Below are 27,679 nucleotides of genomic sequence, written 5' to 3'. Positions count from 1 at the left end.
GTCTTCATCTTTGCTGCCCCCTCCTCTCTAGGACCATGCCCTGAAAATTCCCGCTACTGAAGCAGCCCCAAACTCAGAACTCTGACTTCTCGACTCAACGAGACTGTTGTCTTTTGCTTGAGCTTCACGTCCCTGTGCTGACATCCAGAAAGTACACCCAGAAAGAACAAGGGGTAGAATTTGTGTTTTTCTTCTCTTAGGAATCACAATACTGTGCCCCTGTTGTTCAATACATGCAAACATATATATTTTGTTCAGTTTTATAGTTGTTTACAACAGGAATGCAAGTCTAATACCAGTTATTCTGTCACGGTTGGAAGCCATAAGAAGAGGCATGCATTTTTATACTTTTTATAGTTGGAAGGTCTCTGAGAGGTCACATGAGTAAGTAGTAAAGTTAGGATTTGAACAATATCTAGGGATTCCATATTCATTCTCCTCTCCGTTATATTACAAATGTCTCTCATAGTTCTTCCTATTTCTGCCACATCCTCTGAGCCTACCTCTCATACATTTCACATATAGATATTTACTCATTTTTTAATATCTCTAATCCCATTTTTCTTATGACGTGTGGTAGTCACAATACTCGATAGTAGAACTATTATTATTAAAAAGTATAACATTATCATCATTACTGTAAGGAAATTACTTTTTGTGTGTGTGTGTGAGGAAGATTAGCCCTGAGATAACATCTGATGCCAATTCTCCTTTTTTTGCTAAGGAAGATTGGCCCTGGGCTAACATCCATGCCCATCTTCATCTACTTTAATGGGACGCCGCCACAGCATGACAAGTGGTATGTCGGTGCGCGCCTGGGATCAGAACCTGTGAACCCCGGGCCACCGAATCGGAGCAAGCGCACTTAACCACTACGCCACCGGGCCAGCCCCCGGAAATTACTTTTTAATCTTATTTTTTAAATTCTCGTTTTGTACCATGCCCTAATCTTTAACCCATGCAGTGCTTCTTATTACAAGAGCCTAGAAAACTCATAAAATTTCCAGAAACCCAGGATAACCATCACATACAGCTTATTTTAAAACAAACAACCAAATACTAGACTCCCAAAGCATTAAAACACATTCACTTTTTCAGACATAAATACATTACACCCTATTAGGTAGAAAATAGAGAGAGGAAAAAATCGTTTAATTATTAAAAATCACATGGGTCTGTCTTTATATCTTGACTGCTAACACCTGTTTTGTTCCCTCTTCTTCAGCTAAGTTATCAATTTTAGTATACTTAAATCCCATATTGATATTATTTTGCAAATAATTAAGTTTCTAAACATTACTATGTCTTGAAGACCATAATTTTTTGGTTTTTCAGCGCAGCCAGTTTCTATTTAGTTGAAGCCCCTTTCAGTGGATCACCATCTGCCCGGAGCAGCACAAGCATCAGCCCTCTAGTTTGCTCCAATTATACCTCAGCTGTTCTTCATTAGCTTCCGCCCTGACTGAGTACATCAAATGCATTTTTTTCTGATAGAGAAGAGGAGGGATAAAAGGGACAATTAATATCCATCAAATTCCTGCTCTGTGCCAGATTCCTAACATGAATTTGTCTCCTGTAAGTCTCCTCAATAACATAGTAAAGAAAGTTCATTCCTATGAGGCCCAAATTCATACAGCCGGTAAGTGTCAAAGCCGAGTTTCAAACCTATGTCTGACTCTAAACACTAAGCTCTTCTCAATAGTGCTTGGAACCACACTCTACATTAAGTAAAAAAAAAAACTAATGCTGCTTACATGTAACTGTGTAATTACACCATATAGCAGAATAATTATGAATTGCTTCACAGAAAGAACAAAGCAATTCCTTCACACCTTCATTCTGGAAGGATTACATGTAACTTAAAGCTTTAAAGTATGTTCAGTTTGTGGAAAACAGGATATTTTCTTGATTGCTTTTTCCTTTACAAAAGTTACTTTCTTTGCTTGGCTTATTTTTACATTCTCAATGTTGCTTTCGTTGATTAACCGCGTTGTGTTATAGTCTGCCTACTTTTCCAAAGGTTTTGGAATTACGTTTCGACACCATCCCAGCGCCCAAATTGTTGGTGCTCTTAAGAATGAACGGGCCCTCCCCAGGTCCAGCATCTTGTTAATCAGCGAACGTATTATATACGAAGGGACCCTGACTGTAAGATGGCTCCACTTTGTTCCAAAAGAGTATGTAGGATTCCCCTGCTATCCAAAAGTTCGCTTTATGCCACTTCACTTTTAGGAAAGATCTACGTGAGGACCTGTTTTTGCTAACCAAAAGAAACCCAAAGAGGTTTTTTGCTTTTACAATAAAAGGCAAAAAGTGAAAATAGCCTTCAGCATTTGTTCTGCAGTGAGCTGTTATAGAGGCTAAGCAGTCAAGCATATTGTCCTATTTTAAGCCTTCCACATCAGCCACAGCAGACACGAACCTTCAACATCTAGGCAGGCAGACACAGAAGAAGGTGCAGAGTTACCTGCCTGCCCTGATGGATTCAGAGGATGATGAGATGGTAATAGATGTTCCTCTTCCAGTCTCCTCTGCACCCCATTCTCCTGTACCTCCCAGCACCCCAACCTCCGATGAGTCAGCCTAACACACCATCATCACCACCACCACCCCTCAGCCTTCTAGTGTACCCGCTGTCTTCCTGACTCTGGTAAATGAAACTACACTGTACATACATTATTTCTACTTTATACAGGCTGTGTATTTATCATGTCATTCCAGCTTTTACTATATGCTAGTGTTCTTTTGGGTTTTGTCATTTGGTATGATTTGGTAGGTTATTTTTTCAGTCTGGAAATGCTCAAAGAGTTTTCCCATGTAAATTAATGGTAATTACTTCTTCGCTCTAGGCCATTTTGGCTTACGAAAGGTTTCATAGGAATGCTCTACTTTCGAATAACGGGGGAAACCTGTAACACTAGAAGGGCATTTTCACCTCTGACAAACTCCCACACAGTGATTCTAAACATGACAGCTACACTTCACTCGAAGGCTAGGCCTAGAGACAGTTTGAACGGAGAACAACAAGAAAACAAGAAAGTCCACATTGCTCGTGTAATAAGTACTAGGAAGGCAAAGGAGGATTTTCAGTCTCTGACTTCAGCTCCTACTAGAAGACTGAAAATGTAAATAAAGTAAATACACATAATCAGCATAAATGGATGACTGGCCACTGTTTTAATGATGGAATAAGTTACCTCTAATTGGAAATTTAAAAATTTCTGAACACCAACCTCTTAAAACCATGTGTCGTTTAAAAAGAAGCAAACAAAAATCACAAAACAAATGGATACTACAATAAGCTGCCAATTAGCAGAACTGAGCCTAATTTTAAATGAATTTTGGAGAATAAGTAGATGATAAACTACTTTAAATGTGTTTTCCTTTGCCACGCAGTAGCACACGCCTACTGAGTCTGCTGCATATCAGCCATGTATAAGGTTTACTTTTGATTCAAATAGTTAACATTTCTTTATTTAAACCAATAATGCTGTGTGGCGAAACCCTGTAAAGTAAGATATAAAAGCAATTTTCCCTTTATAAGATATTGATTTTTAAATAACTAATCAAGGTTTGAGGTTATCCTGTGGGAGGAAACAAGACAAAAACAAAACTAGGATTAATAAAGCTATACACAGAATTACACTCCTCTGAATTTGAGTTTTAAAGCAATTAATGAAACGACTCAGAGAACAGTGTTAGCAATTTAAGAGATAGCATGACAACAAATGAAGATTTACAGGTTTTTTTTCAATTTTTTCAAAAAGGATTTTAGATTTAAGTAGAAGTAAAATAATTGTATCCTTGCGTTTAAGAATAAATCTGATCAGATGCTAGGTTTAGAGACACTCAAATTTTCCTTGGCAATACTTCAAGGTTACTGTGAGGCTTGGGAGGCTCAGAGGCTGCAAGATAAAGTTCATCCAGCCGTAGTGACCTTGATAATGGCCAATTTAAAGACTCTGGGAACAAGTGACTCCCTGAATGAAGCTATAGCTTATGTTTTGGTATTTCGTTTAAACTGCAGCTTCAGTACAAATTGGCAAGAAATATTTGATTCCTCAAGGAGTCTTTCTGTTGAACAACCTGAATGGAGTCTTGAAAGCACAGCTACCCGCAAACATAAGGATAATGTAGGACAAGAGATTAAAGTGAGAATTATACACAGAGCTGTGTGACACTAGACCCAGAATGTCAATCCTTGAACAGCAGAGCACTTAGCCTCTAAGAAAAAAAAATGAAGTTGAAAAAGACACTACAGTATTTGGAGCATATAAAACAGTATAGAAAACAAAGTTTGATCCCCAGACTCATTGGAGGACTGCATTTATGTGTAGCTTATGTATGTTCTTACACAGGGTTTCTCTGATATTCCATGTTCTTGTCACAAAATAGGCTGCCGGAGAAAGATCTTTCAATATCACTTAAGCAGTCAGAGAAAATAGCAAAACAAGCTACAGAAGCTGTTTGACTCCTCAGAGTTGCAGTGTTTGTGGCTCAGTATCATAGACTTGCCTCTTTGTAAGTACACAGAAGATATCTTTAAGCAGAGAAAATCAAAAGAAATTAATCTAAGGCTTGTTCTTCCACAAAATACAATTTATATTCATGCAACAGGTCAATATCTTTTTCTAAACATTTACAAATTTGTCTTAGCAGGAAAGAATTGTTGTTGAAAATAGCCTTTTTCCAAAGTCTGGTGCCAAAGATTTTACATACATTATTCAAGGATTCATTGATTCATCAAGTTTTGTTTTGTTCTGTTTTGTTTTTGCTGAAGAAGATTCACCCTGAGCTAATATCTGCGCCAATCTGCCTCTATTTTGTATGTGGGTTGCTGCCACAGCATGGCTGCCGACAAATGGTGTAGGTCTGCACCTGGAAACCACATCCAGGCCACCGAAGTGGAGCGTGCCGAACTTAACCTCTAGGCCATGGGGCAGCCCCTCATCAAGGATTTTTTTAAGTAGCTTACTGTGTTATAATCCCTACAACAAACCCTCAAGGTACGTACTGTTGGCATCATCTTCAAATGTGGAAAGTGAGCCTCAAAGAAGTCAAATAATTTACCAAAATTCATAAAGATAAAACCATCAGCACCAGTATTCAAATTCAGGATATCTAGTCTTGTCTTTTTAAATGGCATAAACATAAAGAATCTCTGAGGCATATGGATGTGGCCTATTTGGAATATTACCTTCAGTAGGACTCTTCTATCCTCCCACGTAGACTCAGTCTGTGATATTATTTTACAATGCAGGGTGGACTGTCAGAAAAAAATAGATTTTGATACAAATTTTTAAGGAGAAACAAAACATGTCAAGAATGGGCTATTCTTTATAGTTTATGGAATAACTTAAAGAAGGAATGTGAGAGAGGGAGAAAAATCTATTGAAACTTTGTATATTTTCCATGAGAACTATGTAAGGTTCTTTCCATTTCTGTCTTTATGTCTAAGTTCAGAGCTAAATTTAATCAAGTAAGGTATATATTTCATCCCTGACTTCAATTATAGTGACATCTGCCTTATCTAAATGGTCTAGAAGCTATTTTCATCTTCATTTTAACTTTTTGCCCATTTTTTTGAAAGCTATCATGGAATCTTTTAATATTTTGCGAAAGATTAAAATGGTACCCTGCTATAATCATGGCAGAATGAAGGAAAATCTAAAGTCATGATGTTAACAATGCAATGCACAGAAAATCAGCAGTGTCTAGATTGAGATAATCTCTACTTATATTTGAATGTATAAATTATGTGTCAGTGCATACTCTCTATTAATCCACTATGCCAATTATTTTTTACATCAGAAATAACGTTTTTATAATTAATATTAACATTTGATTACAGGAGTAGTCTAAAGCCCTCTGTTTCATTAATCAATAATATGACTATTAATATGTTAAGGGTCATATCAACACCTTGTAAGCATATTCTATCTTAGTATTCTGATAACAAACTTGAACTTTTGTTCTCTTATTAAACCTGAGAATTATCACTGTCGACAACTCTTTTTCTAAGTCAACAATGCCACCTGTGGTCATTTCATAGGTATCCTAGACAAAGCTAATTGTCATTTTCTATCCAATTGTTGCCACCTCCAACTTCCCCTTTGCACAGCTCAGTTTTAGGATCTTTCTGCTAATATAATTTCCATACAAAGTGGTTTTAGACATAAAAGATAACTTTTGAAGAACTTCTGGATTTCTACAAAAGACCTGATTTCCGATAAGTGCTTTGAATGTATTTTTTTACTGCATAATATTCTATTAAATGGAAGCTTATTTTAAAAGCTCTTCAGTTTTCACAAAGTACCAGCATACTCTATTTTTATTAATTCAGCACTAGTTTTGGGTCCTCTGACAACTGCTTTCCCTAGCATAATCTCCCATTGGCTACCACCCAGGGTTTATCAACTCATAAAGCTCCCATCAAGCTTAGAGTCAAAGATGTGGCCAGGGATTCTTGCTTATTTCTGGGATCATTCCCAACCTCAAGAATCTTTTTTTTTTTTTTTTTTTTTTTAATTTTTTGTTTATTGCAGTAACATTGGTTTATAACATTGTAAAAATTTCAGGTGTACATCATTGTACTTCTATTTCTGCATAGATTACATCATGTTCACCACCAAAATACTAATTACAACCCATCACCACACACATGTACCCAATTATCCCTTTCACCCTCCTCCTCCCCTTCCCCTCTGGTAACCACCAATCCAATCTCTGTCCCTATGTGTTTGTTTATTATTGTTATTATCTACTACTTAATGAAGGAAATCATACGGTATTTGACCTTCTCCTCTGACTTATTTCACTTTGCATCATGCCCTCAATGTCCATCCATGTTGTCACAAATGGCTGGATTTCATCGTTTCTTATGGCTGAGTAGTATTCCATTGTGTATATATACCACAGCTTTTTATCCAATCGTCCCTTGATGGGCACTTAGGTTGCTTCCAAGTCTTGGCTATTGTGAATAAGGCTGCAATGAACACAGGGGTGCATGTACCTTTGCAAATTGGTGTTTTCAAGTTCTTTGGATAAATACCCAACAGTGGAATAACTGGATCATATGGTAGTTCTATCGTTGATTTTTTGAGGAATCTCCATACTGTTTTCCATAGTGGCTGCACCAGTTTGCACTCCCACCAGCAGTGTATGAGAGTTCCCTTCTCTCCACAACCTCTCCAACACATGTTGTTTCCTGTCTTGTTAATTATAGCCATTCTGACGGGCGTGAGGTGATATCTCATTGTAGTTTTGATTTGCATTTCCTGATAGTTAGTGATTTTGAACATCTTTTCATGTGTCTGTTGGCCATCTGTATATCTTCTTTGGAGAAATGTCTGTTCAGGTCTTTGCCCATTTTTAATTGGGTTGGTAGTTTTTTGTTGTTGAGATGCATGAGTTCTTTATATATTTTGGAGATTAAGCCTATCAGATGTATGGTTTGCAAATATCTTCTCCCAATTGTTAGGTTGTCTTTTTTCGTTTTGTTGATGGTTTCCTTGCTGCTGTGCGGAAGCTTTTTAGTTTGATGTAGTCCCATTTGTTTATTTTTTCTATTGTTTCTCTTGCCCGGTCAGACATGGTGCTTGAAAAATATGTTGCTAAGACCGATGTCGAAGAGCGTGATTGCCTATGTTTTCTTCTAGAAGTTTCATAGTTTCAGGTCTTACATTCAAGTCTTTATTCCATTTGGAGTTAATTTTTGTGCATGGTGTAAGGTAAGGGTCTACTTTCATTTTTTGCATGTGGCTATCCAGTTTTCTCCACCACCATTTGTTGACGAGACTTTCTTTTCCCCCATTGTATGTTCTTGGCTCCTTTGTCAAAGATTAGCTGTCCATAGATGTGTGGGTTTATTTCTGGGCTTTCGATTCTATTCCATTGATCTGTGTGTCTGTTTTTGTGCCAGTACCATGCTGTTTTGTTACTATAGCTTTGTAGTATATTTTGAAATCAGGGAGTGTGATACCTCCAGCTTTGTTCTTTTCTGTGATTCCTTTAGCTATTCGGGGTCTTTTGTTGTTCCATATAAATTTTAGGATTCTTTGTTCTATTTCTGAAAAATGTTGTTGGAACTTTGATAGATTGTATTGAATCTATAGATGGCTTTAGGAAGTATGGACATCTTAACTATGTTAATTCTTCCAATCCAAGAGCACGGAATATTCTTCCATTTCTTTGTGTCTTCTTCAATTTCTTTTCAGAAATGTTTTATAGTTTTCGTGTACAGATCTTTCACCTCTTTGGTTAAGTTTATTCCTAGGTATTTTATTCTTTTTGTTGCTATTGTAAATGGGATGGTATTCTTAATTTTCTTTTCTGCTACTTCGTTGTTAGTGTACAGAAATGCAAACTGATTTTTGTATGTTGATTTTGTATCCTGCAAACTTTCCCATATTAGTTTATTACTTCTAAAAGTTTTCTGGTGGATTCTTTAGGGTTTTCTATATATAAAATCATGTCATCTGCAAATAGTGACAGTTTCACTTTTCCTTTCCAATTTGATCCCTTTTATTTCTTTCTTCTTGCCTGAGACCTCTGGCTAGGACTTCCAATACTATGTTAAATAGGAGTGGTGACAGTGGGCATCCTTGTCTGGTTCCTGTTCTTAGAGGGATAGCTTTCAGTTTTTCACCATTGAGGATGATATTAGCTGGGTTTTCATACATATGGTCTTTATTATGTTGAGGTACTTTCCTTCTATACCCCATTTTATTCAGAGTTTTTATCATAAATGGATGCTGATCTTGTCAAATGCTTTCTCTGCATCTATTGAGATGATCATGTGATTTTTGTTCTTCATTTTATTAATGTGGTGTATTACGCTTGATTGATTTAAGTAATGTTAAACCATCCCTGCATACCTGGAATAAATCCCACTTGATCATGGTGTATAATCTTTTAACGTATTGTTGTATGCGATTTGCTAGTATTTTGTTGAGGATTTTCGTGATCGATGTTCATCAGTGATATTGGCCTGTAATTTTCTTTTTGTGTTGTCCTTGTCTGGTTTTGGTATCAGGGTAATGTCAGCTTCAGAGAATGAGTTACGGAGCTTCCTCCTCCTCAATTTTTTTGGAAGAGTTTGAGAAGAATAGGTATTAAGTCTTCTTTGAATGTTTGGTAGAATTCACCAGGAAGCCGTCTGTCCTGGACTTTATATTTTTGGGGAGGTTTTTGATTACTGTTTCGATCTCCTTACTGGTGATTGGTCTATTCAAATTCTCTACTTCTTTCTTGATCCAGTTTTGGAAGGTTGTATGATTCTAAGAATTTATCCATTTCTTCCAGATTGTCGAATTGGTTGGCATATAGTTTTCATAGTATTCTTCTTATAATCTTTTGTATTTCTGAGGTGTCTGTTGTAACCACTCCTTTTCATTTCTGATTTTACTTATTTGTGCCTTCTCTTTTTTTCTTGGTGAGTCTAGCTAAAGGTTTGTCTATTTTGTTGATCTTTTCAAAGAACCAGCTCTTGGTTTTTTTTATTTTTTCTATTGTTTTTTGGCTTCTTTTTCATTTATTTTTGTTCTGATTTTTATTCTTTCCCTTCTTCTACTGATTTTGGGCTTTGTTTGTTCTTCTTTTTCCAGTTCCTTTAGGTGCCTTGTTAGATTGTTTATTTGAGATTTTTCTTGTTTGTTGAGATAGGCCTGTATTGCTATAAACTTCCTCTTAGAACCGCTTTTGCTGTATCCCATAAATTCTGGCATGTCGATTTTCATTTTCATTTGTCTCAGGTATTTTTGATTTCTTCTTGATTTCTTCGTTAACCCAGTCGTTGTTCAGTAGCATTTTGTTTAATCTCCATGTATTTGTGGCTTTTCTGATTTTTCTTCCTATAGTTGATTTCAAGTTTCATCCCTTTGTGGACAGAAAAGATGCTTGGTTTTATTTCAATCTTCTTAAATTTATGGAGACTTGTTTTGTGGCCTAATATGTGATCAATCCTGGAGAACGCTCCATGTGCATTTGAAAAGAACGGTATTCTTCGGTTTTTGGATGGAATGCTCTATATATCTACTAGGTCCATCTGTTCTAGTGTGTCGCTTAAGGCCAATGTTTTTATTGATCTTCTGTTTGGATGATCTATCCGTTGGTGTAAGTGAGTGTTAAAGTCCCCTACTATTATTGTGTTACTGTCTATTTCTGTTTTTATGTCTGTTAATAATTGCTTTATATATTTAGGTGCACCTACATTGGGTGCGAGATATTTACAAGTGTTATATCCTCTTGTTGGATTGTTCCTTTGATCATTATGTAATGCCCTTCTTTGTCTCTGCTTTTACAGTTTTTGTTTTAAAGTCTATTTTGTCTGATATGAGTACTGCTACCCCAGCTTTCTTTTCATTGCCATTTGCGTGAGTATCTTTTTCCATCCCTTCGCTTTCAGTTTGTGAGTGTCTTTAGGTCTGAAGTGTGTCTCTTGTATGCAGCATATATATGGGTCTTGTTTTTTTTATCCAGTCAGCCACCCTATGCCTTTTAATTGGAGCATTTAGTCCATTGACTTTTAAAGTAGCTATTGATAAGTACATACTTATTGCCATTTTTTAACTTTTTTTTTTTTTTTTTTCCTCAGTGTTTAAGTAGTCCTTCTCTGTTCCTTTCTTCTTCTATACAGATTTGATGGTCACTTTAGTTTGACCTCTGTCTGAAAGCTGTACTCTTTAACTCCCTCCTCCCTCCTTTTATGCTTTTTGATATCATATCCAACCTCTTTTTTGTGCATTTGTATCCATTACGCTTCTAATCGTGGAAATAGATAATTTTTCCTATTTGTGGTCTTCTTTTCCCCAAATCAGTCCCTTTAACATTTCTTGTAACACTGGTTTCTTGGTGACAAACTCCTTTAATTTTTGCTTATCTGGGAAAATTTTGATCTCTCCTTCCATTTTGAATGATAACCTTGCTGGGTAGAGTATTCTTGGCTGTAAGTTTTTTCCTTTAGCACTTTAAATATATCATGCCATTCTCTTCTAGCCTGTAAGGTTTCTGCTGAGAAGTCAGCTGATAGCCTTATGGGGTTTCCTTTGTATGTAACTTGACATTCTCTTGCAAGTTTTTAGGATTCTCTCTTTATCTTTAATTCTGGACATTCTGATTATGATGTGTCTTGGTGTGGGCCTCTTTGGGTTTATCTTGTTTGGGGCTCTCTGTGCCTCCTGTACCTGGATGTCTGTTTCCTTCCTTAGGTTAGGGAAGTTTTCATCTATTATTTCTTGAAATAGATTCTCTGCCCTTTGTCTCGCTTCTTCTCCTTCCGGGACACCTATAACACGGATGTTAGTGCGCTTGATGTTGTCCCAGAAGTCCCTTAGACTGTCCTCACTCTTTTAATTCTTTTCTCTTTACCTGTTCACCTTGGGTAATTTCTTCTAGTCTTTCTTCCAGCTCACTGATCCGTTCTTCTGTATCCTCTACTCTGCTTTTGAGTCCTCTAATGAGTTTTTCATTTCCAGTATTGTATTCTTCATTTCTGATTGGTTCTTTTTATATCTTCCATTTCTTTGTTGACATTCTCACTGAGTCCATCTATTCTTCTCCCAGATCAGTGAGCATCCTTAACACTCTTAGTTTGAACTCTCTGTCGGGTAGGTTGCTCATTTCTGTTTCACTAAGTTCCTTTTCTGGGGTTTTGTCCTGTTCCCTTACTTGAATGTATTCTTTGCCTCTTCATTTTGCCTCTTTCCCTGTGCTTGTGTCTACGATTAGGTAGGTCAGCTACGTCTCCTGCTCTTGGATAGGTGACCTTATGTAAGTGATGGCTTAGGAGGCTTCCAGTGTGCTTCCTCTCAGTTCTTAATGTTCCAGGGGTGACCCCTATGTGGGCTACGTGTATCCTTCTGCTGTGGCCTGTTTGCTCTCCCTGTAGGCGCCCAGGAGGCTGAGTTATGCTCCTGGCCAGCTGTTGTAATGCTCAGCTGCTTGTAGTTGTTGTGGGCCCTTCAGTCTCTTTATCAGCTGTGGGGAGCCCCAGCACAGTTGGCTGCAAGTTCTAATACCACATTTGTGTTGCAGTATTTCTTTAAGTGAGTAGGCCCCTCACCATGGCAGGTTGTTAGGCTCAGGCCTTACAATTGCTGTAAGCCTCTAGCCTATTAGGTCTCTTGTCAGCTCTCTGAGGATTGCAGCTGGGTGGGGCTGGCCTCAGGCACAGGAGCACCCAATTGTTTCAGGCTTTGAAGGTGGGGCAAACCTCCTATGTGGGTCTTTGAGAAGTACAAGTCTTCTGTGGCTGAGAAGCCCTGCCGCCCACAGGTCCACACACACAGTCAACACAGTCCTGCCCCGTGTGAGCGCCGACCTCCCCTGCAAGTGGACCCAGTCTCTCCACGGCGGGAGCCCCACACACTCTGCCACCGCCCCACACTCTCCACCCGCTCCTTGTGCACACCCTGCCCCGCTCAAGTCAGCTCAGTTGCCAGGCTGCAGAGAATCCAGTCACCACCCATGCAGGCCCACACGCTGCCTGAGGGCTTGTTGTTGGGTGGGGCTAGTTCTAGGGTGGGCTGCCTGCCCTGGCTGAGCTGGATTAAATCGGTGCTCTAGCGGGTGGAGCAGACCCTGGGCTAGCAGGTCTCAGGGAGAACTCCAATGGCGCCTGTGTCAGCACGCCACACCAGGCCACAACAATGGCCGCCGCCAATGTCCCAGTCCCTGAGAGGTCTCACCCCTCACCGAGATGCACTCAGGGCCTATTAGGTGAGTCTCTTGTCACCGAAGCACTGTGCACCTTTCTTTCTGGTGATTTTAGGATGCTTTCTGGAAAGGGTGAGTTTGTGCCGGGCCCTTTAAGAGCCAGTTTTAGTTTCTTTGTGAACCGGGTTTTCTGGGGGTGCTACCCAAGGCTTTAGTAGCAGGCAAAGTCAGATATTATGCTGCTGGTCTCAATTATGCTGGGTCCACAAAATGCCCAGCGGGGCGCCTCGGCTCAGGGCCCCGGCCTCCAGGGAGGCTGCGCACTGTGAGCTGCTCCCGGCGGCCCTGAAGCTGGCGGCTTGTGAAGGCGGCAAGTCCTCTCCAGAAGGGAGCTCCCTGCCTCTTCTACCCCAGTTAGGATTGTCCGTTGTTGCAGGAGTTCCTCTTATCCAGTTTTCAGTTCTGTCTCAGGGGTAATTTTTCCACGAGTAGTTGTAAATTGGCTGTGTCCACGGGAGGAGGTGAGTTCAGAGTCTGCCTATGCCGCCATCTTGACTCCGCCCCCCCCAACCTCAAGAATCTTAATGTAACTTCTGTCTTACTTGCTCCATATTTTCTCTGCCAGATGGTATTTCCACATCAGCCAATAACAAACAGCAATCTCCGATTTCTACCAACTATATAATAGTGTCAATTTGAAAGAGGAAATTTATTTTTTAAAATTGTTATATATAAGCATGTTATTGGAAAGGATGAGCAACCACCTTATAACCTTTTAGTACTTCGATACAATTTCCACACTAAGATGAAAACGTACTTGCAAAACATTTTACCTAAGCTTGGTTGACAAAATGAGGAGGAACTAACTTCAGAAATTGTCGGGAGGTGCTATATTTAAGATTTAGCTGCAATTGTCAGATTAATCAATATATTTATAAAAATTTATTGTTGTGTAAAAAGATTCCTTTATGAAGTTACTTTTTCACAGATGTGCATTTTATAAATTTACTTCGAAATGAGTGTTAAAAAATTCTGTTCCTTCGAGATAGATACAGATTTATTTAAAAATCCCTCGCCCAAAGATTTCATTGGTAATGTTAAAAATATGGATACTTTGGCAGAGCCAATATAAATCTCTGGATAAAATCATTCAAAGATTTCCTATGTCTGTTTGATTTCTTTGTAAAACTTGTTGTCATTAGTTGCATTATTATTGTAATTATACAATTCTCATTAATTTTTCTACTATTAGTATTCAAATAAGTATTGACAATAAAGCAGATCAACTGTAGCTTTGATTCATCACTGGTGAGGTATCAATTGGTAAAATTGCTTTGAAAAACTCTTTGTCATTATCTACTGGAGTTGACCATACGCATATTCAATGACCTAGCAATTTCACTTCCAGGTAAAGACTCAATAGAAATGGGTGCACTATGTTCACATTTCAACCAAAAATCATGTACTAGAACATTCTTGACAACAATATGTGTAACAGCCTCAAACTGGAAAAATCTAAATGTCCATCAACTGTAACAAGAATAAATACATTTTGTTAGGATATAAAATGGAATAGTATAAGGTAAATAAACAGACAATCTAATGCCAAACTTTACCATATACATAAAACACCCAAACAAAATATTGACTAAAAGAAGCCAGACACAAAAGAGCACACACTGTGTGATTCCACTTGCAGAAAGTTCTAGAAATGAGGAAAAGCTGCTCTATGTTGTTAGAACTCAGGATAGAAGTTCAACTTTCAGAAGGAAGGGGTAGGGAGGGGAAATGATTGGGAGGGACCATGACAGAGGCTTTTGGGTGCTGGTAATAGTCTATTTCTTAACCTAAGTAGTGGACATATTAGTGAGTTTCAGTTGGTCTCAGGGCTTTGATTGGTATTCACTGTCTCCCTCCTCCACTATCTTCTAAATTCTTCTCAACCTCGGCTATTATCTCTACAGGTTTTAGCGGCTTACATGCTGGTGTGACCCAAGCCTTCATTCCTGAATGGTTTGAGCCCTTGTTAATCCTAACCTTCTCAAGCCAATGTCGCTATGCATGACCATTCTCAGTTATAATTGGGCAAGGGAGTATCAAGCAATACCCAAGTAAATCCGCTGTATTCCACAGTACACTTCCCTCTTCCCACTGTGTAGAAGTAGCCCTTTCTCACTCTAGTGATCAGCATCAATTACCTCTGATAAGATGGTGATTTATCTTTTTGCATGCTGATAACTGGATATTGAGTCCAATGTTCCCAGGTGGCAGCTGAAGTTTATAGTTCAATGGAACGATTGCTGTGTTACTGGCAACAAATCTCTCCTTTTAGGGACCAGGATATTTAACCCTACAGGTTCCAGCATTGTAGGGACACAAATACAAAGTCCTACAGAGGATTCTTGGGGAGAATGGTAAGTGGGGCCCTCATGTTTCTACCTCTTAGTTTCTAGCTCATTAATTCTTCCTATTGTGGAATCAGTATCATATGGAAGGAGCTGATTCAGTTATTGTGTCCTGAAGAATGGGACATCCTTCTTGAAGAGTACTGCCTCTGAGCTCACACTTCAGCTGTGTCTTCAATAGACCATTCAAATACTCTGTAGAGATAGTAGCTTCTGGCTGTTTTAGTATACAACACAACCAGTGTATCCCAAGTCACGGATCCATTCCTGCCCCTACTGGTGAGTTCCCTGGTCAGATGCTATGTTGTCTGAGAATCTATGCCTATGGATCAGGCATTCTTTAATTGCTATAAGGAACCATAAGCCTCTGGAAAGTGATACTGACCAGGACTCAGCAGGCAGGAAAGGGAAAACCAAATTCAGAATAGATGTCTATCCTTGGCCACTGGCCCTTCCAGGACAGAAGAGGCCCAATGCAGTCTACTTGCCACCAAGAAGTCTGTTGGTCTTCTCAAGGAATAGTGCCTTATCAGCATTGGCCTCTGTGGCTGGTAGATTGGACATTCAAAGGTGACATTATTGAGGTCAGCCTTAGTAAGTGAGAAACCATGCCACCATCTCTGCAACTCGCTATTCCGTTCTTTCGACCATCATGCTGCTTCTGGGGTGGTTGTTGAGGCAGGATCAAAACTTATTGGTTCAGTGTTTTTTCTCTAATGGATACTTACTGGAGGGTACTTATGTGTGATGCAAAATTGTCATACTTTGGGCACACTACCATATGTTCATTCGCATGACTCTGCCCTAGACCTCCCTGTCTCTGAACTTCCAGTCCTTCTCTTTCCAGGCTCCCAGGAAGTTGGCTAGATTAGTGGCCACTTCCCAGAAAATTGCATGTATTCTCATCTCAGCCCACCTTTCCTTTCAGAAAAGTAGGTGACCAGCTGCATCGATTATAGCTTTGCCTATTGGAAAGGTTTTTCTCCCTCCGCTGTCTTTCAAGGCCATTTGCAAATGTGCCTGTAATACAACCACTATCCATTTTTGGTTGACATCAATTTACCCATCCTTAAACAAAGTTTGAGCTTTTTCCTCCTCTTTCAGCTGGTCTTACAGGACCTTCCATATGGTTATAGGTGTGTGCTGGCAGAGAAGCACTGTTGAAACAGTGATGAGTGACATGGGAAGTCTTGGGCTACTGGCTCTACGACACAGGCTTGATCCAAAATATACCATTTCCATATTGTACTGAACTGCTGCTGAGTATGTTTAACTTTATGATTTGGCAAGTTCAAAAGCAGCCAGCTTACAATAGGAATTTTCAGATGCATTATCGTTCGGTGCCCTATTGTCAGTACCATGTCAGGGGCTCTTTCTTGAAAGATGTATAGTTCTTTGCTCTAGATGGTCTGACCTTTCTTCAGAACCCTACTTAGACTTGTCATAAACTCCATACCACTGATGCCTCCAACAGCATGGGATCTGCTGGATTATATGGCTCAAGAAGGAAAACAGCTTCTACCACGGCCTGGATCAGCTGCAGAGCCCTTTCCTGCTTCAAGCCATATTTGAATTTTACAGCCCTCTATACTCCTCAGTATGTGAGCTGGAGGGGCATTCCTAGGTAAGGAATGAGTGCCTTCAGTCCCAAAAAGGACTACTAGCCACCATGCTTCTTTTTAGTGGTGGGGAATGCAAGATGCCACAATTTTTCTTTTACCTCTGAAGGGGTATCCTAAAATGTCCCTGATTCCTAGGCTCCCTGCATCTTTGTAATTTTATCTCCTGGCTCATGGACAGCATGGATCTTATCAAGGCCATCATGATATTAGCCACTTCTTGCTTGGCCTGTCCTATCAACATGATGTCACCCATGTAATGCATCAATGTGATATTCCACAGGATATTCAGAAGGCCGCAGGATATTCAGATGGCCACAGTCTCTTTGGACTATATTATGACAGAGTATGGGATAGTTAACATAACCCTGGGGTAAAACTGCAGATAATTATTGGTGTTCTTTCCATAGTCCATTCCTGCACCTACTGGTGAGTTCCCTGGTCAGGTGCTATGTTGTGTGCAAAACCATGACTATGGATCAGGCATTTTTTAATTGCCATAAGAAATCATAGGCCTCTGGAAAATGGTACTGACTGGGGCTGCATACCAAGTACCTGAAGCCTTAATGATCTTCTCTAATACCAATACTATGTCCTTCAAGACAGCGGCAGTTGGGGCCACTACTTGGTTAAACTTGCTGTAGTTTATAGTCATCCTCAAAGGTCCATCTGATTTCTGCAGGGGCCAGAATGGTCAGTTAAGTGGAGAAATCCTTCAAGAAAAGGTGGCACTGATATCTGTTCTTCCTCCTAGGATGCTATATTGAGCTTTTTGTTTGTTTGTTTTGTTTGGGGGGTTGGGTTCATTTTCTTTTGTTTTGTTGTTTCATTTTGTTTTGTTTTTGGTTGTTGGCTAACGTGGCTGAGGTCAAGGTCCATTTGTAGAAACTTTTACTTGACCTTCCCCAATTTGATAGCTCTTGCCACACAGGCCAAGGACCTAATGTGGGCTTCATTCTAATTTTCAAAAGTGTCTACCCTGATTATACTCTTAGGGAAGAGAAAAGTACCAACCAAGTGGGTCTAGGAACACAGCAGAATCACAGTAAGATGGACGTTAGTCAGGATTCCATTTATTACCTAGCCCCTGTAAGTCCCCACCCTAATAGAGGTCTCATTAAGAGGTTTGGTTGTCCAGATTTCAAGGTCAACTCAAACTCTGTGTCTAACAGTCTTCAATATATCTGGATGGTCTTTTTTTGCCAGTATACAGTCACCTGAGTAACTAACCAGAGGTGTATTTGGAGAAGATATTGTGTCAGAAGAAGAGGGGTCTTTGGGGGAATCATTAGGGTATATACTTGCTGTTATGTTGCAGGGTCTCTCTCTTGACTCATTGAGTACAAATCTGAAAATTGGCTCAGGTCCAGGAACTGAACAAGGTGTCATGACGTTTTATTGGAGTGACTGCCCTTAGCCCCGCAATCCTCCATTCTTGCCTTTTCTGATTATAGATAATAGGCAGCACTCTCCTTGGCTGTCCATCTATTTTTCCCCTAGGAAGACCAGGGTCTATTAACCATCTCTAAATATCAAGCCCACTTAGCTGCCCCTTAACCTTACTTTTTGTTACAGTAATTGTGGCTCTCTGGCTCCCTGACAGTTAAACACAACCACCTGGCTTCTATTACTTTTGGGGCTTCGTCATCACCCTGGCCATTAACAAACTTAAGACCTAGACTGCCTAAGATACATTCTCTCCTTATTTTAGAAATAGAATCTCCTGATTTTAGCTGGGAACTTAGCTATCAAGCTGTAGACCACATGCCTAGTCTCCCTTACAGGTATTTATATGGCATTTGTGGCCAATGAGACATGAACAAAAGTACTGTATTATACTTCTAGGTGGCAATAGAAAGTGTACAATCATGTACTTGCTTTCCCCCTTTCCTCTTCTAGATATCAGGTGGACCTATCAAATATAATAGCGTACCATTTTGAACGAGGTGTTGCTGGAACAATGAGACTGAGATACTTTGGGGTCCTAGAAAACCTCAAGAAATAGAGGTGTTCTATCTGGATTATCTCTCTCTGAATTGTCCCATGAGAAAGAAAGAAAGTTCTATCTTGTTTAAACACTTTATCTGAGTATATTTTAGAGCAGATAAATCTGTATTCTAAGACTCATTTCTGTCCCTTTATCATAAATTTATTTTTAACTAGACTCAGAATGTGAGGAAGGTAATTATAGCTGCAGAGGAAGCAGAAATCTAGAATAGTCTGGAGTTGAAGCATCACACAGTGAGTAACATCAGATATATGTGCTTCCCCAGTAAATCTAAAAAAGTTATTGTGACGAAATTGAGAGCCTAGTACATCCCCAGAGTGCATTGCATCTACCCAGGACCCTGGCTTCTCTGATTTTGAACCTCTTCACTTTGAATTATCTTTGCCCCTTAATCTCTCTCAAACATCCACTCTCGTCTTGTACCCCAGACTTTGTCATTACCACTAACTGCTCTACTTTCAAAACCTCACCTCCTGTCTTTCCAGCTTTCTACCTCTATTAACCAATCTCCAAAAATATTAGAACTTCATAGAGACTTCTAGTATTTTGATTCCACCATTTTTTCATGCTCTTCTCTTTAGCCTTCTCATGTCTGCACATTTCTCCTTAGGCCTAATGGTGACTGATTATTATAAACCATTCCTTTGTTTATCAAATATTTATTGAGCACGATCAATATGTCAGGTATTGCTCTGGGCATTAGGGATGGAGAATCGAACAAAAGAGAAAAAATACCCTCTCCTATGGAGCTTGCTTACTTTCAGTGGGCATAAATATGGAAGTAAACAGTAAAAATTATTATATCTTTATAATATACAAAGATATATCTTTACATATTATCTATTATATCTTATACCTGAAAAAGAAATAATTTTGGAGATTTATAAAATTTATCAATTCTAGTTTCACAATTCCTTTTGGAAAAAATGTTAGCAAAATCATTTTTCTTTCTTCATTCACCATACTTTTCTATATACACAAAAGTCCATGATAATATTAAATGTATTCCTTTCAGTCTAGTCAATTAGTTATTTGGATATACAGAAACAACAGATGCTTTTATTTAATATGTTTGACAGCATATGGATTTATGAGGAATTCAACAATGCTTCTTTTCTACCAGCCGGCCGAGAGATTTCTGGGTATCATGCAGATAACAACATGACAATTCTGACAGAAGAAATATTTACAGAAGAGAAAATAACACCCTTCAGTTGAGTGTTCATGAAGTGATTATAGCCCTGTGTGATATAAATGAACTCCTGACCATTGTCAGAAAGACAGTTGACCACGTTCTTTTTTAGCCAAAGACAAATTCCTAATACACACAGTCCTCACAGATTTTGTTATTGTGTTGTTCTGCTCTTATATAATGTTCTAACAGGATGGAGCAGCAGCGATTACAAGCTTAAAAACAGATTCTGGAGCAAAAGAGTATCTTCTGCTGTACTTAGCATATAATAACACTGAAGTGAATGGACTTTTGTTTGCAGAGAAAAAAATTTATTTTCTGGAAACTACAAGTAAACTTGATAAACCTTGACAGTGTATGTATTTCTCACCTGATAATTTCTACAGCATTCTACACCAGAGCAGGTGCTAAAATCAGTATCAATGCAATGAAAGCTGAGACACCAATAGAAGCTAAGAGAGAATTTAGTTATCTTTAAGCCATTTTTTTGCACCATTTCCATGTTACCAAATCTATGTTTTCTTGTGATTATGTAAACAAAATCACATTTTTCTAAAGGTATTATGTAGAGCAAAAATATCAGAAATAACAAACAATAAGTGAAGCAAAAATCTCAAATTTGCTTCTGAAAATATTCAGTAAGCATCTTTTATCTAGCTGTATAAAAGGTATGATTTATGGGATTATTTCAATGAAACTACATCAACACCGTTGACAAAATCTTCAGGTCTAGAAGGTGAAAATGAGATGTTGAGATGCCATTGCCTAGTTATTTACTCATGGAGAAAAGTGAAAACTTAGAAATCTATCAGGAATATCCCCATCACAAGTACCTTATGTGAGCAGAGTTAGAAAAAAAGAATCCTAGTCTTTGAAAATGAGCACCTGATCAGTATCACAAAGAGGTAATATAGTGTCGCCTGAACAATCTAGCACCTGACAGTGCTGAGAAGGTATTATTTCAGTTCTGTAAGACAAGATTTGTAAAAGTGATGACTATATTTTTATTAATAAAATTGAAAAAATGTAAAAATATATAATATTTGGATATAATTCAGATTTATTATTCTATAATAGTGATGCTATACTTTAGTCAGTTATCACCTTAAACACAAGACCATTTAGCCACAATGTGAGTTCAGTGCATCACACACAAGTTAACTGTAAAATAAGTCAGAGGAAAAGGCTAGGAAATGACAGAGGTAGGGAGGAGAGGCTGTTGCATGAAGTAGAGTGGTCAGGGTAGGCCTCACCAGGGATCCAGCCATGCGGATATCTAAGACAAGAGAATTCCATGGAAGAATGCCAACTAGGAAGGAAAATAACTAATATATTCTAGGGCCAGCAACCAGACCAGTGTGACTGGAGCGGAGTGACAAGGGGAGAGTGGTAAAAGATGAAGTCAGAGAGAAAAGGGCCAGAAATATAAGGCCCATTGGTCTATTTTAAAGATTTAGCTATTTTCCTAAGTGAGATGAGAAACCATTGGCATGCTTCGAGCTGAGTAACGATATGAACTGACTTGTGTTGTTTAAGGACCACTCTTTCTATCAATTTGGTATTGGCGTGTAGGGTGTAGGATTAGAAGCAGAGGGAACAATTACAGACAAGGCATGATGGTGGCTTGGGCCAGGTGGTAGCAGTGAAGACAAAATGAGATATGGCCAGGTTCTGAAATATTTTGAGGGGAGAGGTAACATTATCTGCAAGTGGAGAGGATGTGAGGTGTGAGAGCAAGATAACAGTGAATCATGACTCTGAGATTTTATATTGTGTAAGAAGAATGCAGCTGTCATTTACTCAGATGAGGAACAATATGAGAAGAAGAAAGTTTTGAAGGGAAGATATAAACTTTGATTTAGGACTTTGTAAGTTCAAGATACATATTAGACGTCCAAGTGCAAAGTTGGGAAGGTGCATATGGAATTTTGGGACAAAGTTGAGATGATGATAGTATTTGGAAGATATTAGGGTATGAATGGCGTTTCAGGCCTTGAAACTGGATAAGATCACGAAGGGTAGAGGAAAGAGTACTCTGTTTCCTTTCATGTACATACTTTCAATTCCTGTCCTTCTCTTCCTCCACTTACGTAAAAGGAAATCCTAGTCCCTGGTTAAACTCCACCATCCTGCTACGAGCCTACATCTGCACGGCTGAGGGTGATGGAAGAAAAAGCACACAATTTTTAAGCAATAAGAAAGGTTTCAGCCTTGCCTGGAAGCTCTAATACATCCCATACTCTATTCCCTGTGCCCCTCCCAAAAAGACAGTTGTAGTTCTTATACTCTCTCCTCTTGTCTCCATATGCCTTCCCCTTACTGACTCTCAGGTATTACATTAGTCAAGGTTTTCCACAGAAACAGAACCAGTAGGATATATACATATAGATAGATAGATTTATAAGTAAATATAAATATGTTTATTTATTATGACAAATTGTCTCACACAATTACAGAGGCTAAGTCCCATAATCTACTGTCTGCAAGCTGGAGACCTAGGAAAACTGGTGGTGTAACTCAATCCAAGTCAGAAGGTCTGAGAACCAGTAGAACCTATGATTTAAATCCCAGTCAGAGGGCCAGGGACGATGAGATAAGGCATCCTAACTCAAGCAGGCAGGGAGCAAAAAAGGGCAAATTCCTCCTTGCTCTGCCTTTTATCCTCTGCCCTCAATGGATTGGATGATGCCCACCCACATGGGGAGGGCAGTCTACTGAGTCCACTGATTCAAACGCTAATCTCATCCAGAAACACCCTCACAGACACACCCAGAAATAATGTTTCATCTGGACACCCTGTGGCCAGTCAAGTTGGCACACAGTTAACCATCGCAGATACTGATCATACACCTTATTTTTCTAAGAAAATAGAAGCACCAGAGGTGACTACTTAATCGTCCTTTCACTAGACCTACCTACCGTCTGTATCTGTATTTATATTCTCTGCTCATCCTCCTTTGTCAATGAGTGGAACCCCCTGGCTTCTCGCCACGGCCAAGCTCCATGCTTTCTTCTCTACTGAATCTCTCTGACCAACACAGCACTGTGACTATCTCCCATCTTAGCAACCACCACAAATCCTCAGGCTCCAGACTCTTTGTAGCTCCTTTGGAATTATCCTTAACACTTTAATTAAAAAAAACTCCAGGAATACTTGTCTGTACTTCTTTCCTGATTCCTCACCTCCAATTCTCTCTTTAACCCACTTCATTCAGGTTTTTGTTTCTCACACTTCACCGAACTCTCACTCACAACTTCTCTTACCAACATCACCAGATGCCCCAATTTCGCCATCACAAGGGTGCATTCTCCTTCCTTACTGTACTGTGTCTCTCAGCAGTATTTGACTCTTTTATTCACTACCTTCTTTTTGAAACTCTTCCTACTCGTGGATCCCGGGATACCAAACAAACTATCTGAGAAGTCAGACAGAGGGACAAATAAATAAAATACTATACAAGAAGTGCCATATTTCAGATTTGCGGGAATAAGGAAGTGAAAAATTCCAGAGAAGATAAGGAGGAGGGATCACAAATAAGGTGTGCTTTTTGGAAAACTGAGTATATTAACATGTTAACATAAATAACAACAAATGCTAAGTATTTACTCTAGAAACTTCATATATATAAACTTCTTATATAAATAACTTTATATATATATATGTAATCAACTATCAAGTGATATCAAGCTGATCTTGCAGTTAAAAATCTGTTGAAGAAAGGATAGCGTTTTCTATTTCTTTGAAGGCAGTGAGGGAAACCTCTGGTGATGAACCATTGAATAATTTAATGTGTTTGTTTATGTTAAAAGAATAAATAAAGATTCTGTGTGTATGATGTTACAACTATTAGTTGTTCAATGTGGGGAAAAAAATCAACCATTTTGCCCCAAAACAGAGTGCTCCTGGAACATGGGGGCTATATTCTGTCCATCTGCCCATCCCCAGAGTGTAAAGTGTTCGATAAATGACAGTTGAATAAAAATATACCAATTAAAACTGACAAGAAACTTACAAAGAAATATTTTTAACCCCATTTTCCACAAGGAAACTGAAAATTAAGTAAACTTCCCAAGGTCACACAGCTAGTAAGTAAATATCTTTCCAATATTTTTACACTTTAGTATCAACTGGCCCTTCAGCTATTCATAAAATATCAATATTTAAAATTTTTTATCATTAAAAGCAGCAAAATAACTTTTTTAGTGTTAAAATTGGGACACTAGGTCTCAAGATGAATGAGGAAAAAAATCCTGTGGAGAATTTTAACCTGAAAGGTAGTTTTTAGGCTCGAATAGTTGGCAGCCAACTTTCATCAGCATATTTTTAAGGCACAAAACAATCTTTATTAAAATGTTCTTACTTTGAAAAGAAAATCTTTTCAGTAAACAAAACAAGACCAAAATTGAAAACTCCTGGAAACATAAGCTGTACAAGCTAAGCAAACAGAGCAATTCTTTTTATAAATATCAGAATGCTAAACAGCCACTCCAGTTCTTAATTTTGAAGTTGTAACTCTAGTCATTTCATTTTCAGAATTCTCTTTGAAAATATTAGTGTGGAGAGTTGATTACTTTGAGTATAAGAAATGAAAGCCAAAACAGCCGTTAGTATTTGACATTTAGAAATTTTCAGCCACTTGAGAACTCTGTGTAAATATTTCTGAGAAAAGGCTCCCTCCTGGCTTTTATGACACGCACTTTTATTTGCCAAATCTCAGCTCTGGTTCTGAATTCCCGTCTTGAGGACAAATCCTTTGGCTCCACCTGAGTTAGCAAGTCTTTTGAAGGAGTGTATGAACATTTTGCATTATTGTACCCAGTTGTCTTTATGAAGGTCTTTCAAGTTATGACGGCCTTTGGTTCATTCTTTTCTTTCAGATGACAAAACTAAGGCACAAAATGAACAAAACACCCAAGCGGTAAAAACATCCAAAGGAAGTTAAAGATTCCTGTCCTCCAGAGGTGAGGCTCACTCCACATGGTACCTTTCACCAAGGAGATCCATGGAAACAGAAAGTAGATTTTTAAATAAATGTATTTAATCAGTTTAGAAAAAAAAAGCATGCCAGTTCATCTGAATGTGTGAAAAATATAAAAAGATGTCTATTTACAACCTCAAAAAGAAAGAAGATAAAAGCCTGAGGAAAAGCCTGAGTTTTGCTTTCCACCAAGTAGTTGTACATTTCACCCAAATATTTTGCATTTCCCCAACACAATATGTCAGTTATCTCTTCAAATATTCAAATTTTCTTTTCCCATGGCATTGACTTATGTATGTCATTTTGAAAAGTTGTAGTTACATTCCATTTTTAAAAGGAGTTTGTATGTGACATTTTCTCTCCTGGGTACTTGAGCCTTGTATCTCTTAATAGCCTCTGTGTATCCCAGTAAAGGGACCATAACTTCTCTTTCTTTATAAGCCTCTACAATGCTATATACAGTGAGTGAAAAAAATGCTCTAAGACTTGGTTAGATAGAGAAGTGAAAATATAAGACATAGTTTTAGTGAGTAGGCATTTTTTTGTGTGTGTGAGGAAGATTAGCCCTGAGCTAACATCTGTTGCCAATCCTCCTCTTTTTGCTGAGGAAGATTGGCCGTGGGCTAACATCCGTGCCCATCTTCCTCCACTTTATATGGGACGCCGCCACAGCACGGCTTGACAAGTGGTGCATCGGTGCACGCCCAGGATCCAAACCTGCAAACCCTGGGCCGTCGAAGCGGAGCCCGTGCACTTAACCACTGCGCCACCGGGCCAGCCCCTGAGTAGGCATTTTTGACCATATGCCTGGACATTCTCCGTAAAGAAGAAAATTTAGATGTAATCAGTTATGTCGATTATATAGATGGCGTATTTTACAGACCCAAGCCTGTCTCTCTACCTCTGCTACTGTTACCTTACTTCCAAGCTTCAACGCTTTTCACTCAGAGGACTGCAAAGCCTCTGTGACAGACTGTATTTTCTAAAGATGGCTTCAAGAAGATCTCCCATCCCACATGGTCTTCTAGAAACTTGCTGCTTATTCATCAAGAGGGGCAAACTATTTCTCCTTCACTGGAATCTGTGTGGTTTTATGACTTGCTTATAAGCAACAGAATGCTGTGGAAGTAACTACATGCAACTTCTAAAGCTGGGTCATAAAGTGTGATTCGCCTTCTACCCGTTTGCTAAAACCCGCATGTCGTACTTGGAGCCCTGAGCCAGCACATTAGAATCAAACTAACCCTCAGCTGTGCTGCAAGGATGTGGAGCCATACGGAGCAGTCACAAATAGGTGGTCTAGTCAGCAGTCTATTTCTCCCAGCCCAGGGACCAGCCTTATGAGTGAACAAGCTTTCACGTGATCTCAGCCCCCTGCAGCTTTCATGGAACCCCATGCAGCCCCCAGCGTCATGGAACATAAATAAGCTGTCCCTGTGGTCTCCTTTCTGTATTCCTGACCCACATAATCCGTGACTATCTCACCATAGTAAATTAAGCTGCTGTGTGCGAGGGAAATTTGTTATGCAGCAATAGTAACTGGAAGAGCCTCGTGACAGGGTGCAACAGACTGAACGTTCGTGTCCCCTCAAAATTCATGTTGAAGTCCTAACCCCCAATGTGATGGTGTTAGGAGGTGGGGCCTTCAGGAGGTGATTATGTCATGAGGATGGAGCCCTCATGAATAGGATTAGTGCCCTTATAAAAGGGGTCCCAGTGAGCTCCCTCACCCTCTTTCCACCTTGTGAAGATACAAGGAGAAGTTGGCTGTCTGCAACCTAGAAGAAGGTTCTCACCAGAATCTGGCCATGCTGCCATTCTGATCTCAGACTTTCAGCCTCTAGAACTGTGAGAAATAAATTCCTGCTGTTTATAAGCCAAGTAGTCTGTGGTAATTTGTTATAGCCATCGAAATTAAGATACAGGAGGTCCTACTTCTGACCTGGTCTCCCTGTGGCTTATTTCCCACAATGTTGCCGGTGTCATCCTTCAAAAATGAAAGTTAAACCATGCTGTTCCCTGTGTGACTCTCCGTTAACAGCTCCTCATTGCTTGCCGTTAAAATTCTTTGTCGTCACCCTCACCTGAGCCCTCAACACAGATCAGCAACCCTTTAATTCTTCCCTGGTCAATGAACTCTCTCACTGCCCCCAGGATTTATTTTTAAATATTTATCATCTTCAAGTTACAATTTCCATAACTGTCAGCGAATTATATTGCCATTTACCTCATCAAGAAAGCTAATGACACTCGGGGAAGAATTACTTCAACTATCAATCCCCATCCAAATTTAGTTGCATATCTTTGTTCCTTCCTTTCTGACTCACATAAGTGGTCTCTCTCCTCTGCCAAATGCAGGATAATCAGTCCTACGGCTTTGATCCCATTTTCCACCACTACCTCTAGAAACTTGCTCCGACAGTTATCTACTCTATTGCCTAAACCTTCTAACTCTCCTTAATGCTTAGCCCTCTGGCTGAATCTTTATGAATACTCACATTTCTCCCATTTATTAAAAAAATCCTCCTTGAAAATTAAAAAAACACAAAAACTCTCCTTTAAAATTTCTCTCCTTTCCAGATATCAATCTCTAGTAAATTGTAGAACTTGGCTACAAAATTTTCCCCTTCCAAAATCACATTGCCATGAGATTTTGACCTTCCTCCCACCAACAGATGGGATCTATCCCTCCACCCCTTGAGTCTTAATGTCCGTGCAAAGTGCTTTGACTAATAGAATGCTGCCAACCTGAGAAAAAGCCCAAGCCAAACTCCAGTTAAGGAGGCCCAGTTATTCTTGACGTTACAGACATCACAGGCGTG

General features: G+C 39.1%; 1 long non-coding RNA gene across 4 annotated transcripts in view; it reads left to right on the top strand.

Annotated features, from left to right (window-relative positions):
* The window catches only part of LOC147916411 (uncharacterized), a 94,379-nt gene extending 66,951 nt beyond the window's left edge, over nt 1–27,428 (top strand). For all 4 annotated transcript variants that reach the window (XR_015552897.1, XR_015552894.1, XR_015552895.1 and 1 more), the window contains one exon: nt 24,757–27,428. This is a non-coding gene — a long non-coding RNA (uncharacterized LOC147916411). The remainder of the gene's footprint in view (nt 1–24,756) is intronic.
* Nucleotides 27,429–27,679: the final 251 nt, after the last annotated feature.

This window comes from Ceratotherium simum, chromosome 8 (assembly GCF_057802395.1).
Source record: "Ceratotherium simum simum isolate JZ-2026a chromosome 8, ASM5780239v1, whole genome shotgun sequence".
In the NCBI taxonomy this organism is placed as follows: Eukaryota; Metazoa; Chordata; class Mammalia; order Perissodactyla; family Rhinocerotidae; genus Ceratotherium; species Ceratotherium simum.
This window is presented reverse-complemented; position numbering and strand designations above follow the sequence as displayed.